The sequence below is a fragment of the Mus musculus genome, chromosome 8 (genome assembly GCF_000001635.26).
Source record: "Mus musculus strain C57BL/6J chromosome 8, GRCm38.p6 C57BL/6J".
NCBI lineage: Eukaryota > Metazoa > Chordata > Mammalia > Rodentia > Muridae > Mus > Mus musculus.
In genome coordinates, this window is record NC_000074.6 from 83542189 (window position 1) to 83561364 (window position 19176).

The 19176-nt window shown below is 39.5% G+C and overlaps 1 pseudogene; it reads left to right on the plus strand.

The window, feature by feature from the left end:
- On the plus strand, positions 5369-6076 carry Gm18000 (predicted gene, 18000; annotated as a pseudogene).

Below are 19176 nucleotides of genomic sequence, written 5' to 3' on the forward strand. Positions count from 1 at the left end.
GAAATAGAGTTTTGGTTTTTTTGTTTTGTTTTGTTTTGTTTTGCTCACTTCCATTATAAAATTCAGAAACACATAATTTCTTGCCTTCATGACATGAATTATTGTCCACAAAAGAATATTACATGAGGGCTGGTGAGATGGCTCAGCAAGTAAGAGTACTGACTGCTCTTCCACAGGTCCTGAGTTTAAATCCCAGCAACCATATGGTGGCTCACAACCACCCATAATGAGATCTGACGACCTCTTCTGGTGTGTCTGAAGACAGCTACACTGTGCTTATTTATAATAATAATTAAATCTTTTTTAAGAAAAAGAATATTACATGAACCTGTCTCTGTTCTAGGGAGCCAGTGTTGTGACTAATCTCAGCTGTCAATTCTAATGGGATCTAGAATCAGCTAAGATACATACTTCAGGCAGGTGCGTGAAAGCATTTCCGGAAGAGATTAGCTAAAGGGAGATTTTCCCCCAGCACGAACAGAGCCTTTCAACATGTAGTCTGGATGTAAAGAGGTCTGAGGCAAAAGGTGGTGTTTGTTGCCCGCCTTCCCATACTGCATCTACGAATGTTGCGTTTGTTGTTGTGGACACCACCACCATCCTTTGATGGCTTCCTTGAATCCCAACATGGACAGAAGCCAAGTGAATCTCCAGGAATCTTCCAGGCACAGACTTTTTGAGTGCTGAGAAGTCAGCTTCATGGAATGAGCATCTATAATGTATATCTATACATCTATAATCAGCCTCTGCAGCATGTGAATAGCCACTACTGACTACCCAAGCAGTCCCGTACCATGCAGGTCACACTACTGCACTACTGGTTCCATTCTTACAGCCAACCCTGTCCTATGCACTTAGGAAGCCCTCTTTTTCAAGGTTGTGCTCTTTCTGAATAATGTCTGAATCCTATTATTGCAATATAATTAAGTTACAATTGTAATGAGCTAATTGAACAACTACCAGTACAAAATTCGGTGTATATGATATAGCCAATTAATGCTTTCATGAAAAAGTCAAAAAAAAACATCTACCTTGGTGTTTCTTTTTTAATTAATTATTTTTAAAGTATTTATTCAGATAGATTTGAAGTATGCTGATAATATCAGTGTATCTAATGAATATGACTATCTTGTTTACTGGGACAAATCTAAGCTTAACATTTCATCCAACACTCACTATGTGGAAAACTCTGTGCAAAGAGTCTCCAGCATCTGATCTTCATGTGACTCAGGAGTCCACACGTGTTTAGAGCCAGAACTAGAGAAAGCTGTTTTGTTTGTCTCTTTATGACAGGCTAGGAAACAGAACACAGTAATCCAGACACCTGTTTGTGGTTCTTCCCAGGATCTGCCTCTGAATGACAGTTTCTGGAATCATTTTTTTTCTTCCTGTTTTCCTTTTCTTCCACAAATTACTTCTTTAGTGATGAAGACTGACAGCATAGATCTTCCAGGAACTGAAATAAGAGAAAAAGAAGAGGGATCTCCCATCCTGAAAGCTATTTGTTTTACAGAGTAAAGCCTGTTCGCTAAGAATGCCAGCCCACTTCATTTCTTCCATAGCTTTAAAGCTTGAGACACTATGGGGATAGGGCTTAAAGAGTTAATATACCTCTGTCTCTCAAGTTTAAACTGAGCTTCTTGGTCATTCCAGTCACACACACACACACACACACACACACACACACACACACACACATGCTCATGCACCTTGATAACTTTATCTCTAAATGCTAAATATGACTTCAAGGAAAGTGGTTCAATTTTGAGATTTGAAGTTTGCTTTTGAAGAGATCAAAATCCTGCAGGCCCTCTGCCTAGATATAAATTCCCCTGAGTTTACTGAGATACCAGCCCTTGAGTTTCAGGCCTAAGATCAACTAATAGTAATAATGTGTAGTATTATGGTGACACAGAGAGGAAAGGCCTAGGGAGGAAGGAAGTTCTGCTCCCAACAGCTGATACACTTTCACTGCTGAAGAAGTCAAGACAACAGACTCCATGGAAAACAGACTAATGGTCCACCAACACAGTACATGTTTCCTAAAAGACAACCTGGAAAAGACAATAATTAAACTGATGTCACATAATAATGCATCCAAGAGATACCTGCATCAAGAATACCAAAGGCTTACTTAAGGCAAAAATGATGCATGAATTTATATAAGTACTACTTTAATTTTTTTTTACTTAATTGCACTGAGTAGTGAGCTAGGATTCCAGCACTAGGCCAGGTTTCCCTCTCATTGAGCAGGTCATAAGTCCAATTGGAGAGCTGTTGGTTGCTACTAAGGCATGTGTGCCACTACTGCACCTGTGGGGTTATGGAGCCCTGTTGGTCATTGATGTGTTTCATGGTCATAGTTGGGGAGGATTATTGGTTGTTTCCCTCCTTTGTACCATGAAAGCTCTCCTCAGGGAAGAGATATTCAGGTCAGTTCCAGCTCAGGGGCCCTTGGACCTGATTATGAAGTACATGGTGTCTTCAGCGGTAAGGACTATCCTTCCACTTGTGAAAGGCAACCAAGGGCAAAAGCCATAGGCTGTGTGTCTTAGGAGTCTCTTGAGCAACCCTGGCCAACAACTCAAAACAGGGTTTCTCATGCCTAGCATTTGGTTTGGTTTGGTTTGGTTTGGTTTTTAAGGCAATATGTTCAATAGTTTTATGTCACTTTGACACAAGTTAAAATCATTTGAGAGGAGAGAACTTCTATTAAGAAGATGCCCCCACAAGAACATGCTGTAGGCAGGCCTAAAAGGCATTTTATTAATTACTGATTGATTGATTGATTGATTGATTGATTGATTGATTGATTGATTGATGAAGGCACAGCATATGGTAGGTGGTGACAGCCCTGGGCAGTTGGTCCTGGGTTCAATTAAAAAGCAGGCTGAGCAAACCATAAGGAACAAGTCAGTAAACAGGACCAATCCATGGCTTCTGCATCAGCTCCTGATACCAGGTTGTTGCCCTGTTTAAGTTCCTGCGCTGACTTCCTTCAGTGATGAACAGTGATATGGAAATGTAAGTCAAATAAACCCTATCCTCCCCAACTTGCCTTTTAGTCGTGGTGTTTCATCACAGCAATAAAACCCCTAACTAATCACACACCTATAATCCTTCTGTTGGTAATACAGACACACCATTAGTAGATACCCAAGCAATGAAGGTAAAGTTAGTTTATAGAAACAAGCAGCCATGTTTAAAAGAGAAATCTAATTGAGGAGCAGACAAAGTGATGAATCAGGAAAAGATTTGACAGACTGAGTCAGAGATAGAATATACCTGTTGCATGTAGCTTTCATTACCCTACCTTAATTCTACCAGCCCCTACCCAGATTCTCTTGACTCCATGGATAAAAGACACACATATAGGTTGCTCACTTTCAACTTCCCTTCTGACACAATTACTGGGTGCTACTATCTACTACCTGGAAAAGCATGCCTTCATCAATATTCTTATCTCTGCACCTCCCACCTGCCCTAATTTTAGTTGCTCAGTTGAATCTAGTCCCTGCTAAACATCTCTGACAAGCCTGTAGGAGCAGCCTGTGTGGCCACTCCATGTCAACTTTTCTTCATCAGAAGCATAGCAAACTCTCTCTTCCTTGCTGCATCTCTCCTCTTGCCCCCACAAACCTAAAGTCCCGCCTATTCTTTCTGCCCAGCAATTGGCCCATGGCTTCTTTACTGACCGATCAAGAACCAACTGGGGAACAGGACCTTAGCATCAGAACCACTCCTACATATACCCAACTCTCACAAAAACAGACAGGAATGAGGTGACTTAGGCAGTGCAGAGAGAAAGAGGCAAGAATTTTACCAGGATTGTTTTACAGAGACAGGTAGCAGATGAAGACAGAACGAGCCAGAGCATATGGAACTCAAAGATTAGAATAGATTGGCAGAGTTAATTTGAAGCTAAACAGACCAATTCAGGTCAGAGGCCAAGAGAAGCCAGTTTTAATGAGTCAGCTTGGAGCAGAGTTTTAAGCCAGAACAGCTGAGTGGTGACAGACAGCCAGAATTCAGAAAGAACTAGAAAGGGTAAGCTTATTCAGCAATAAACCTCTGAGTTGACAATTACATTAGGCAAATAAAAATTACATTTACAAAAGACAGTTTCCAAGTGTCTGCTAATAAAATAACTTAAATATCTAATTCACTACTTAAATTCATGTAATAAATGAATAAACAATGCCTCCAAAACTGTTAAGATGTAATGGGCTTCTTCTTCTGGATAACACAAAATGGCAGATGATGTTTGCAGCAGGAGGACTGGGAGGACCAGAAGGACCAGGATTAGTAGACCACAGCAACCTGTGCTGAAAATTTGGCAGCAGTCTTAGGAGCCTCAGTCAATGTCAAGGCTGTGGCCATAGTTGAAGCCACAGGGCTGGTAGAGAGAAAGGCAAAGACAGGTGTAACTTTAATCTTTTTCAAACCTTGCTTTTAATGATGGTTCTTAAATGTTTTAACCTCCTTTGTAGCCCACCACCCACCAGAGGTAGTGGAAAAGAAAGGACATGGGAGAAGTGGATCTGTTTAGAAAGGTTCTTTGGAGCAACTCCCATCTGTGTTGCCTGGAAATCAGCAGTTCAGTTCGCAGGTTAGCAGGCAAGAGCGGCTCGATCCACTCTCAACACTTCACAGATACACCAGCAGTCCACTTTAGTAGAACTGTGTTAGCAACAGCAGTAACACAACCTAGCAGAGACAGCCAGGCCTCAGCCCTGGCTCGAGTCAGCAGGAGGGACAAATGGGAACACCAGGAGAAGTTATCAGCTGTGCCTCTCTCGGAAACAAAGATCAGCAAAGACACAAGACTCATAATCATTGCACAAATAGATGTACATGCAAGCCAGAATCTGTCACATATACTCTATAGAGTCCTATTTGTACCCTCCAAACATCACATGTCCTCCATGTGCCTTGTCTCAGTGCAGATCTTGCCTCAGCATATGCATCCAATCAGCCCAAGTCCTTGGAAGTAGCAACAAACTGCAGCATACCACCAGAAGTTTTTTGCTGTGCTTCCTTCTCTCTATGGCATCCTGACAAATGCAACTCTATGCATTGTAAGGAGCACCAATACATGCATGTTGCTAGCAAAGAATCCTTCCTCACGTGTCCTTTCATGTGCTTGCCTTAGCAGAACATCCTTCCTCATGTGTCTGCTTCAGCAAGACATTCCTTCATGAGTCTGCCTTAGTCTTTCACACCTGTGTCCACATTAATGAAACATTCCTTCACATGTTTGCACCAGCAAAACACCATCCAACCAACTCTCCAAAGAACCCTTAAGTTTCCACTTCAGACAGGGAATGTGGATTCATGGCTTGTGATTATAAGTGTGTGAAGACAAGGTAGGTGATTGATCCCTGTCACTATCCTGGACCACCTGCTTAAGGATACAAAGATCAAGCCTCTGGGGGAGATCAACCTGTTCTCCATGCCCATTAAGGAATCTGAGATTGTTTGTTTTCTCCTGGACACATCCCTAAAGGATGAGTTTCTGAAGATCCTGCCTGTGCAGAAGCAAACTCGGGCTGGACAGCAGACTGGGTTCAAGGCTTTTGTCAATATGGGGGACCACAGTGGTCACATTGGTCTTGGTGTTAAATGCTCCAAGCAGGTAGCCACTGCCATCTGAGGAGCAATAATCTTGGCCAAACTTTCCATCATCCCTATGCAGACAGGCTACTGGGAGAACTAGATTGTCAAGCCCCACATTTTTCCCTGTTGGTTGACAGGGCACTGTGGCTCAGTGCTAGTGTGCCTTATCCCTGCCCCCAGAGGCACTGACATTGTCTCTGCTCCTGTGCCCAAGAAGCTACTGATGGTATTGATGATGGCTGCACATCAGCCAGGGGCTGCACTGCCATCCTTGGCAACTTTGCCAAGGCCACATTTGATGTCATCTCCAGGACCTGCAGCTACCTCTGGAAAGAGAGTGTTCACCAAGTCTCCTTACCAGGAATTCACTGACAATCTTGTGAAAACCCACACTCATCTTATGGAAACCCACACCAGAGACTCTGTTCAGAGGACCCAGGCTCCAGCTGTGGCTGCCACATAAGGGTTTTTATACAAGAAAAATAATGCAAATTAAGTCTGTTTTTAAAAAAAGATGCTGTAATGGTATTTTAGATGTAGCTTTCTGGATTTTTATTACAGAGCAAATTCATTTTATAAAGATGTTTACTAGGTGCTAAAGAAATGACTTGGTGGGTGGACAGAGTCCTTGCTACTCTTTCGGTGGATCGGGTGGATCGGGGCTTAGTTTCCAACACCCATACTGATAAGGACACCACCTGTTCTCTAGCTCCAGGCAACATAGCATCCTCCTCCGTCACATCCTCCTCTGGTCCCTGTGGGCATCTGCAGTCATGCCGCATCACCCACACAAGTAAATGATAAACAAGAAAACACCATGCAGGAAGCTGGCTAATTCCCAAGGGATGGTGGGACTTCAGCTCCACGAATGGCTGCTCTTAGAACTATGCTCAGGGTTCCCCTATAACATCTCCATCCAAATGATGTTGCTGTGCAATAATTATGTTCTTTGCAGTCGATGAGAAATGTCAAGGACAGCTGTCATAGAAGTTCAGACATGACATGTGAACAGCCACACAAAGAGAACCTGTACCATCCTTGAGGTAGAGTGTCATGATTATCCCTGATATCTGGCATGTGTGCTCAGTCTTCCAAGACTTAGTACTCAAATTAAATCTATATCAGATTGTGATGTATGCCTTAATTGCTTGCTGTGACACTCATGGATCTTGGGGAACTCCGGGTGGGAAAAGTCCTGATGTTTGGAGAACAAATTTTATGACAGGGCATGACAATTTGTTGCATGATTTATTGGTTATGTTTTGATATCCTGACTAATGATATATTTTCATCCAGAATTCCCTCAGATAATGATCTTGTGAGCTCTTAGCTCCACATGGCTCCCTTAGAAAAGTTGAGACTTTTCTTCAGATGTGAGAACATCTCCTAGAATAACTGCAGAAACAAGGAAAGTAAAAAGGGACTACATTGGGGTAGGAGGTCAATAAAGAATCTGAGGCTTTTTAAAACCAATTTTATTTTTTGGGATTTTAATGGAATTACATCATTTCCCCTTCCTTCTCCTCCTTCCAAACCTTCCCAAATACTTACATCCCACTCCCTTTCAAATTCAAGACCTCTTTTTCTTTAATGGATGATACACATACACACACACATACACACATAAAAAAATATACATAGAGCCTGCTCAGCGTGGTAATGTTGCTTGTATGTCATTTTCAGTGCTGACCCTTTGGTGTTGGGTTACCAATTAGTGTACTCTTCCCTTGGGCAGACTAGCACCTCCTGTTTCATCAGATATATAACTTTGTTTTTCATTTGGCTTGTTCAGAAAGTCGTTCATTTACTTGTTGAAGTTACAGAACTTGGGTTTGCCTAGCTGAAGGACTAAAAAGAACTCCTTGGGAGGTGTGGTATAGAGCTCTGTGCCTGTCACCACTGACATCCTCTTTGGATATTCATTATTTTCTATTATGGATATATCACTTTTGTATATCACACACAAAAAGAAAGGGCTAAATTGAGGTAGAATTATGGCATTTCTGATACACTGGCCACAAAGTTAATCCTACAAGTAAAGTATGTGCCCTATCATGCAGGCCTTATGGTCCTAGGGCAGATTGTTAGGACACCGTTTAACACTGAGCACACAGATTACAGGAGTTGTCATGGGGGAGACCCTGCTAAGACCCAGAGCAAATGTGTCATGGGCTTTGATCAGGAAGCAAGTCTTACTTTAAGCTGTGAGAACAGCTGATGCTCAGCTGGTGCCAGGTCCCTATAAACCCAATGTTTGTGTCCCCAAAGGAATATTTATTTTGAGACCATTGGATAAAAACAAGGCACAATTACAACAGTAACATACAATATATTATATTGTGTAAATGATTCATCTCCTGTAAATATTATTTCATATTTCTTTATTTCTTTATAGACGATTAGTCTCTGATCTCTTGGCCTGCCTTGAGTGTATTTTCTCAACCCTAAATCTCTATGTCTATCACTCACATTGTCTTAGAGTGAGTCTTCTATCTGTCTCATATAATGGAAGAAGTTCTCAAATATTTACTCAGGAGTCTATGTAGTGTTATTTTCTGGTATGTTGTTGGCTGTTATAGTTGGAATTCAGCTAAGAAAGCCACATGATGGCAGCTACTTGAAACAAACAGCCAGTTCTGGAAAATGGTTGTGTGGATGCACAGGCTTTGAAGAACAAAAAAAAAAAAAAAAGTTGTGTATTTATATTAAAGGGATCTCATGCAATGCTTACACTTGCAATGTGGAAACAATGGTTAGAAACTCATAGTTTAAAGGAACGACTCTGGAGACCTGGCACTAGAAGATTCCCACAAGGGGGAAAGAACTTGGAAGTTGACCAAGTTCATTAAATGATAAATGGGGTGTACCCAGTGGGGTCAGGAATGGGTCGTAATTGCTCAGAAGAATGGTGTGAGGGTAGTCTATACCTCTGGGGAGATGCAGCAGGGCTGGGTCAACACAAACACAGATCTCACTTCAGAGGAATAAAATAGTTTATCCTGGAACAACTACAAGTCATCAAAGTCCAGTAACACAGATTTACAGATCTGTGATTACAGATTTAGATATCCCAGATATACAACGTTCACAGAATTTAAACATCAAGACAATAAACAACCCAGGAAAATGAGTTATGGAGAAGAACATAAAGTTCTCAAAAGAAGGAAGACAAATGACTAATAACCTCTTTTTAAAGTGTTCAACATCTTTAGCCACCAGGAAAACTCAAGCTAAAATTATACTAAGATTTTATCTCAGTTAAACAGACTGCTCATCATTGGGAATACAATTGTCAACATACTCGGGTGGATCTGAGGACATGGCAGTGCTTCACACTTCAAACATACACTTGTGTAGACGCCTTGCAAATCAATCTTTGAGTTTTCCCAAAAGCTGGAAATAGAACTGCCATATGACCACATATGACTCCTATCATATAACAAGAAGCACTTTAGGTCATACTAAGAAAAAGAAATTTATTTTTAAGAGATACTGAAGGACCCCTTCTGTGCTACATCCAATCTGTTCACCTGGCCAGATCTCCTATGTTCTTCTTAAGAGTCTAGCCTGGTCTCCCTGACCCTCCCGTATCCACCCCTTCTTCCAAACCCACATGTACCTCAGATCCCACACCAAATGCCCCAGCCTTGTTTGGATACCCAGTCAATCACTAGCTACCTGCCACTATCCACGAGCACACCAAACTCTCCACCCAGTCAGATATCCCATGGTATTCTCAAGGATCTAGCCTTGTGAGACTTACCATCCACACTTTCTCTCCAACCCACCAGATCTAGCCTGGGACCCATATCCAGTGTTGCAGCCTTGTCTTGTCATTCTTGTGAACTGCAACCTACCTTTTGCCAAGACACCCCCCCCCCTCCAAACCATCAGGACACATCTGACCTGCCCACTCATAGCCAGGTCTTGGACAAGGAGGCACATCCTGTATGTGAGTCCTGGCCCCTCTGTCCACCTGACTTCATGCCACCCAAGCTAATTCCAACCATTAGGCCCAACCCACCTTCACATCCTCATTTCTGTCTCAACCAGCTCCATCCATATCAGAGTAATAACAAAAAGTCCCCATGCCCAGATCTCATCACAATAATATAATATCAACAACATGAAAGATCAAGTCAGTATCTTCTTCAAAAATCCACCAGTCCTATAGAAAAGTTTCACAGTGAGAATTTCCTAGTAGAACCCCAAGACACAAAATGTAAATGAACAATTATTTAAAAGTTTAAACTGTTCTAAAAAGACAAAAAAAAATCTGGGTAAAATTAAAGAGAAAGAGATTAAGGAGAATAAACACCAGAGTGATGCCCACAGAAACACAAGCATGAGGCATATGGACACAACAAAGACAAGCTAAGCCTTGAGAGAAGAATTGAATAAGGAGATAGAAATGCTGAAGAGGACTCAAGTTCAAATGGATTCAAAGGAGATCTACAGAGTATTATACCCAAACACCAAAAAATGCACGTTCTACTTGGCAAGAAGCTTTTCTAAAGTAGACCACATTCTGGAATACAAAACAAATCTTTAAAAATTGAAAAGATGGGCGGGAAGAGATGGCTCAGAGGTTAAGATGGCTTGGAGGTCCTGAGTTCAATTCCCAGCAACCACATGGTGGCTCACAACCATCTATAATGAGATCAGGCACCCTTTTCTGGCTGTGCAGGCAGAACATTGTGCACCTAATAAATAAATAAATCTAAAAATTTTTCTAATTTGAAAAGATTGAAATCGATGCAGAAGAGAGCAAAGTTATCACGATCACAGCGTCCAGTGGAGGTAACCAAAAGATACTCATTCAGCGATGCCAATGTTGATGTCAAATTGTGTGAGCAGCTGGGGGAGAAAAGGCAGCTCAAGCTACAACTTGCCTTCTTTAGTTCTGAACTTTCTGAAAACTCTTCTTTCGGCAATGGACATGAATTGTAATGATATTCTCATAGCTAATATCATTTGTATGGAAAGTTATTTTGAGCAAAGGTCAGGACTATTTTTTTAAATGACAAGAAGAGAAACAAGACATGTTTTCAATTTAAATGAACATAATACATAACACTGTAACTTTGAAAAATTATTATAACAGCTTTGTAGATGATTAAAGTAGATTTTTGAAAGACTTCGTGTATAATAAAGCAGTGGTTTTGGCAGCAGTTTTATCCATGTAGTCAATGTAATGTGACTTTTGTGTATTGCTAAACTGGATGAAAATTATTAAAATTGTATCATCATCCTTGAATATTAAACATCTGAACATCATAATGTAAAAAAAAAAGAAAGAAAAGATTGAAATCACTCCTGTATCCTATCTGTCCACAGTGCAATAAAACTTAACATTGACAGCAAACAAATCTCTAGTAAATACACAAACACACAGAGATTAAATAACTCATTACTGAATGATGAATGAGTTAAAGGAAAAGTAAAAAATAAAAAATAGATAAATAAACCTTCCTGGAACTAAATGAAAATGAAAACACAGCACAATTGGACCCCGGTGATGCATGGAAAGCAACCCTAGCAGGGGATTTACAGCTCTAAGTACAAGAAATAACTGCCTTATGATGCAATACAAAAATTTAGAAAAACAAAACAATCCAAAATCAAATCTAGTTGATGGCAAGAAATCATGAAAAGCAGAGTAGAAATTAACAGAATAGAAACAATACAAGAATCAGCTAATCTAAGAGCTTGTTCTTAGAAAAGTTAAAAGAAATTGAAAGACCCTTGATCCAACTAACCAAATGAGAGAGAGGACTCCTGTAGGCTTAGATTTTTCAAAACCTACTTCATTTAGGGTTCTTAAATGCTTCAACCTCCCTTCTAGCCCACTGACCAGAAGTAGGGGAGAAAAGGGGCTAATAGGAAAAGGATGTTGTAGACCTATTTAAAAGTAGTTCTTTGGGGTGATTTTACTCTTCATTGTCAGAATGCCAACAGTCCAGTTCAATAGCAAACACCAAACACAGATCAGTATTGCTGGCTTGATCCAACAGAAACAGCAAGGCTCCACAGAATCTACATAACTAAGCAGAAGTGGCCAGAATCAGCTGGATTACCACAAGAAGTTCTTTGGCGCATTTCTCTCTATGAAGTGAAGACCAACGAAGATCAGCAAACACCAGAAAAAGTAAGACCAGTGAAGACCAGTGAAGAAGCTACACTTGCAGGGCATAACAATGCAAAAGCATCCTCTCACTTCTTGTGGTATTCTATTTATATTCTTTCCAAACATCATGTGCCCTCTCACAAGATAGCTTCCAGAAAACATCACATGACACAACTGAGTTGTTAAAGAAACCAGAAATTTCCACTTCATATCTCCCTTTCTGTTAAAAAAAAAAAACTTTTCTCTAACATTAACAATCTACACAAAATAAAAATAATTATGTGAACCATAAAACTGAAACTTTACATCATATTTTTAAATAAGCTGTACAATATATCAAATAATAGTCAAACAAAACAACCTTAAATCTCTATCAAGATATTAATAGATATAATGTAAGATATAATAAAATGAGATATAAGATATAATATAGTTAATCTATGCCAAAGTAAAATATTTTAAGACTAGTACTTTTATTTTTTATTGTTTATTTGTTGTTGTTATTATTAGGCCCTTTTTGCCTCTTTTCCCATCTTTTAGATAGAGGAGAAAAATCCCTGATTTAAACTTTATTTTGTTTCCTCCCTGATCGTAACTAATAACAAACAACCACTTTGGATGGTAACAACCATAACACATCAAACAACCAAAGAATCCATCCCACCTTCTGGGAATACAGGAGTCATGTTCTTACTTGTCTGGAGACAAAAATATCTTTTTTGTACCCTATGAAAATTGTGATATTGGCCAAATCCCAGGATAGCTAGTTGTATCTTTTTCTGTCCAGACTCTGCATTGTCTGTCTAATCTCTGTCTTGTGTAGTCTTTGTGTTGCTCAGTCTCTAAGTGGTTGATCATTAGGGCTTCCCCTTTTGATCATTTTTTTGGCGAGATCAGTGACGGAGACAGTCTGTGAGAGTGAATCACCTGAGCTATTTGCTTTGTGAAGACATTCATGTCTCAGCTGATAATCTCAGATCTAATCTTTATAAGTTTTGTTGGTAACCATATTTTTTCACTCCCTGTAGATACATAAGCATAATGACATACCCACTTTAAAACAATTGCAGGTTTCCAGTCTAATATCAACACATCCTATGGTATATTGGTTGGCCTAGTTCTTCCATTGTTTCAATAACCTGGTGTCTCTCAACTACTGTTGCTCCTTTTTCACCAATAATAAGAAAATTTAGAGTTAGCAAAGCATTGTTTAGTAAAAACCTGGGGGTTTTTATTCTCCCTTTATGTTTAATAAGCATTTGTTTATGTTTATGTATATGTTTATCATTTGTTTATGGAACAATTGGCACTTTCTAAAATTTCTTATCCTATGGGATTATGTGATATACCAGTAATATGTTTTATATTGTAATATGCAAAGAATTGCTTCATCTTATTGTATACGTATGCAGGAGGAGTGTCAGTTTAAATTTGTGCAGGTTCCCCATAGTTGCCATTATTTCCAATAACTGTGTTATTACACATTCAGCCTTTTAAAACTTAAGGCAGTTGCCCATTGAAACCCTAAGTATGTATCAATGGTATGATATGTGCTAGGAGCCATCTAGGAGAAGCTAAAAACTAGCAGGTGATCTTCCTGGTATGGTTTCACCACAGATTAAAATCAATGACAGATTTGCTCCTTTAGGCGAGGCCAAGGAGAATTTCATTTTAGAAAAGATTCCTGCTATTAATATTCTTTTCCTGATATTATTAAACATATATAACAATCACTAGCTCAACCTTTTGAGCAGATCTCTGCAGAACAACAAAGGTGTACTGTATTATAGGATGCTATATAGACAAATAGATGACTTCTTAATTCTTAATGATGATCCTTTAAGAATTCCTAAAATTATATTTGTAATTGGGGTATTTTATAATAGGACTGTTATTAAGTCCTTTCTGATATCAAAACTGCAATGATAACTCTGCAAGTATTCAAGTGTCACAAGTTAATTGCTTCTGAGATAGCAAGCAGGCATCTGCAACTTAAGAGCACATGCCAAGAGGTTGTAAAACCATTAACCAAAGGTCATAAAAAGAGAACTAATGATTTACTATAGGAATAAGGACAAGAGATAAAATATTGACAGGGTTCATCTATACAAAATTTTACTAATAACTTAGTCACAGAAGTTATGGTTTTTAACTCTCCATGAACCTGTAGAAACTGGTGACAAATAATGAATGTTTACTCAGATAATTACTCTTAATGGATATGCACATAAACATTATCTGTTGTAAACGTCTTATTTAATTTATATTTGAGCTTCTAGTGAATTTTTGTAAAAAAAAATGGGGGGGCTTGGAAAAACCACATGATCTATTCTCCTGAAAAAGGTACAAAAGACTAGGAAAGATTCAAGGATATAACATTTGAGAGAAAGCATTGTAAGTAAGGCATTGAGAGCATGAGCATTTTTATATCCGAGCAGGAGGAGAGAGCAAGTTTAGGAGGAGAATGCAGAATGGAATAATTTAGAAATTATAAGGTAACTTAAAATATTAATGGAGCAATGTGAAGAATGCAGAGGGAAAGAGGAAAAAAGAAGAAGCTGCAGAGAGAGCAGAAGGAGCAGGCAGGCTTCTCCTTACCATGAGACAGAACAAGTATTTTCTTAGTAGCAAGGCAGGCTTAGTCTTATTCTTCTTATGGTGGTTTTAGTTCATCTAGCAATAAAGGTAGAGGCTTTTTCTTTCTCTATGCAATAAAGATTGGAGCTCATTTTTCATCCAGAATGAGTGAATTCTTTCTGCGCTGGCACTTGGTCTTTTGCTCCATATACATATGTAAGTACGGATGTATGTGTGTATGTGTGTAATTATGAGATAGCATGAAAACTTGGCCCAGATTGCTCAAATGAAGATTTATAAATGTGTGTGCATGAATCTGTATATCAATTTATGAGTTTAATCCATATTTGCTTGTGTAAAAGTTTTTCCTTCTGTGAATATGATTCTCTTCTCCTGGTTCAATAGAAGTTATTGCTCTAACCCTCCCCTTAGCCTGACAAGCAACAGGTATTTGGACAAGAGGGAGTAGGCTCTAGCAATTAATCCTTTACTTAATCCCCTGCTGGTTTACAATGAGGTACTAGATGCCAAAGACTACAGTTTCTGGCCCAAAAGGAACTCAGGCAGGCCAGCTAAGGTAGCAAAGCGACTTAGACTTAAAATAGGTAAATGTTTTATTACTAAACAGCAACCCTAAACATCTCACCCCTGCTGGCACTCTTATCTTCAAGAGAGAACCAAGAAGAAAGGAGAATAACTGGGACATGACCCCCAGCAGATATATATACCTTTGTTTTATAAATTCTGCAAAATGAAAAACATCCATCTGCCAGATGTCTTTTTTTTTTTTTTTTTGTAACCCTAGGGTTACTACCAGCAGGTAACCGAGTTTGGTTATATAGAGAACACATAGAACTTTTTTTTTTTAAAGATTTGTTTATTTATTTGTTTGTTTGTTTGTTTGTTTATTATACATAAGTACACTGTAGCTGTCCTCAGACACTCCAGAAGAGGGAGTCAGATCTCGTTACGGATGGTTGTGACCCACCATGTGGTTGCTGGGATTTGAACTCCGGACCTTTGGAAGAGCAGTCGGGTGCTCTTACCCACTGAGCCATCTCACCAGCCCAGAACATTTTTTTTATTATTTCTTTGGCTTGTTGTGGATGTTTCTCATAAAGCTCTGAGGCTTCTAATACATTTCCTATTAGTAATTGGTAAATTCCCTCATCTCCTTGAACTAATGGACCTGGGAAACCTGTATGAGATCAAATATGAGTATATATAATAGATAGTTTCTATTTCTGATGACCTGTATAACTGTACAAATGACAAAGTTAATTCTGAGTTATCAATACATATTCAGCAGTCTTTATATGCAAAACTATTCTTTCTGCATGTAAAGAATTAGTAAGTATACTAGGAGATTCAGGATAACCCAATAATACCATAAGGATTGCATACAACTCTAAGTTTTAAACTGAAGTATATGGACTTTTGATCACCTTGCTTATTTTGTCTGACTTATAACATGCCATCCCCATCTTGTTTGCAACTGTGTAGACTATTGATGCCTCTGGAATTGGTGTTCTCTTTACTATATGTTGAAGAATCCAATTCGTTCTTTTTATAAACTATACACACTTGCTTTTCAGATATTTGTTATTAATTTCTCCCAAGTAGTTACTACAAGCTCCTTGCCAATATTCATTGACCATAATAATCTCAGCATTAGTATGAGGTACTACAGTTTCAGCTGGATCTGTCCCTAACAGTCGGTGCAATCTTATTCTACCTTTTATAATTAATTCAGAACTCTTTTCTATTTTTTACTTTATGATCTAAGAAAATCCATTCCATAAAACTATCTTCCCTTTGCATAATGAGCCCAGTAGGAGAGTGAGTTGAGGGTAAAATGACCAGAATACACTCAAGGTTAGGATCAATTCTATCCACATATGCATCTTGTCTTTTGTTCTACAAGAGTTAACTCTTTCTGCTTCATACCACCAGAAGTTTTTTGGTGTGTTTCTCTCTATGGAGAACCAACAAATGGAGCTCAATAATACAATGTATGGTGGACAAATGCAAGTGTGTCATTAGCGAAGAATCCTTCATCACATGTCCTTTCACATGCTTGCTTTAGCAAAACATCCTTTCACCTGTGTCTTCTTCAGGAAGACATTCCTTCACATGTTTGCCCCAGCAAAATACCATCCAACACAACTGACTTTCCAAAGAACTCTTACATTTCCACTTCATAATGGTATCTTGTTACTGGACCACTGTTGTTCAGAGTGGGTACTGAGAAAGCAGACCTTTCTCTGTTCTGCTCATGCAAGAGTATTGTGAAAAGGCAAACTATCAAGTCTATTATTATTATTATAGGCCATGATGTAGGTAACAAAAAGGTAAGGGAAGTCCAGGCTGTAAAGGACCCATTGGTTGAATTACTTTATTAACTGAACTTAAGTCCGTTATCATCCTCCAATTTCCTGGTTTCCTTTTCACAACAAACACAGGGGAATGCCATGGGCTGGTAGACTCTTATGTATGTTGAACCTCCAGCTGCTATTGTACCAGTTGTTCAAGTGCCTATAATTTTTCTTTGGTTATGGATCACTGCTCTTACCACACAGGTCTGTTTGATAACCATTTTAGGGGCAAAGATGTTATTATGTCAGCACTGGCCCCTTTTATAAATTTGGGAACTCAATCCCTGTGACATCGTGTTTTCTGACCAGAGGCACAGCTTGTGATTGTGCTCTATCGTCTGTATTAGTACCCCAGGAGCATCTACCATAACACCTCTTATTTCCACATTTGCTCTCTCTGGAATTGAGGAATAGTAATTTGATTACCCATTGTTGTAAAAGATCCCTTCCCCTAAGTTTATAGGTATGTCAGCCACATAAGGTCTCAACTTCCCTGTTTGCCCTTCTATGCCCACACAGTTAATCCACTGATCATTTTGTCTTATTCATGGTAATTTACCAATTCCTATAAACTGCGTATAAGCCTTCTGTAGTTACCAATCTGGATTCCAAGACTTTGGAGAAATAGTACTAATGTCAGCTCCTGTATCCACCAAACCTATTTCAACACCATTCATTTGTATCATTAATTTAGGTCTCTGATCATTAAGCACTGTTTGCCAGAATGTGTGTTTTCCTGTACTCCCATAAGTCCCTGTCCTTTCTACTGGAGTGTCGCACCCACCTCGTCCAGCAAGGAAAACGCAACACGATTGGATTCTTCTCAACAGCTTTATTGCAGGAACACCTCAATGCTACAGGAACCCGGGAACCCAGGGAGGACTGCTTATATACACCCCAGCACTGGGGAAGGCTATGTGTCCTCCTGGGATTGGTCAGTCTGCCGGCACCTTAATTTGCATGCACCCGCTTGGGAGGGGTTGGCGCCAGATTCGGGCTAGCGCCTGCGCAGTAGTATTATTTACAGCGACGGTGTACCGGAGACCAGCGCCATCTTTTTTTTTTTTTTAAAAGATTTATTTATTTATTTTATTATATGTAAGTACACTGTAGCTGTCCTCAGACACTCCAGAAGAGGGAGTCAGATCTCATTATGGATGGTTGTGAGCCACCATGTGGTTGCTGGGATTTGAACTCCTGACCTTAGGAAGAGCAGTCGGGTGCCCTTACCCACTGAGCCATCTCACCAGCCCCAGCGCCATCTTTTAGGCGTCGGCTACCTACACTGGAGCAGCCTTGCCCTTAATGTAAGGAAACAACATTCAAGCAATTCTATCCCCTACATCGATTTGTACCTCCTTTTTCAAATATGCGATGATTTGTATTTCTTCCTTGCTACCCCTATCTACTGTACCTGGATGCACAATAAATCCTTGAGGAGTTATTTCACTTCTTCCCAAGATTATTCCCACTGTCCCTGAAGATAGAGGGCCATAAACACCAGTGGTTAATTTATAACATTCAACTTTTAGGAATAGTGTAAGAGGCATATATATGGCCAGATCCAAAGCTGCACTCCCTTCTGTAGCAGGTATATGATCAGAAAATGTTTAAGATCTTGTATTCTTTTTCTGGCATTGTTTCTGGGTAACTGAAAAAGCTAGTGGAGATGGTTTGCCTTTCCTCAGTTTAATTAAGATGTGGCAGTGTAGGTACCATGGGCTGTCTATCTTGAGTCTCACTTTCATTAGGTACCATAGGTTCACAACGAGGCAATTCCTGTCCTCTTACTTCTTTTGTCTCTTGTCGATCAAGTCTTTGCACTATCATACCTATTTTTTCTTGTTGTACAGTTATTTTTCAACCTTTTTTGAGAGAAAATATATAAAGACTGCAGTTGAAAGTAGAGAGGGGTTTACTCCAATGGACACAGTTGCAATGGCTTTTTCAAGTAACATTCCTATTCCCTCAATCCCTATCCTCGGTCTTAAGGGATTTGAAATAGAGTTTCCCATTTTTTAATACAGGAAAAGTCTATCTATATCATTAAAATTGTATTTGGGAGTGGCTTGCTATGATTCACTGTCTCAAGGGCTCTTGTGTAGTTCCTCGCTCTGGGCTCAAAGTTCCCACTACTTTGGAGTCTCCAGAGTCTCTCTGGGCATCCAATCAAACTCGAAGAACTGATGCTTCCTCTGGTGAATTTTTCTTCTGCTGTTTTCTGTTAAATGTCACCCGTCCTCCGCAACGTTTCTGCCAAATGTCCTCTGCTTTCTACAACATTGGTGGCCTTTCCTCTTCGTCTCCAACCATGTTGGGTACCAGGTGTAAAAGTAACTTTCACTCACCAGAGGTAATTGTTGTCTCAGAGGCTTACTGCTGAATAAACTCACCCTTTCTAACTCTTTCTAGACTATGGCTGGCTAGTTCAACTCATCTGTTCTGATTAAATCCTCTCCAAGCTGACTGATTCAAGTTGGC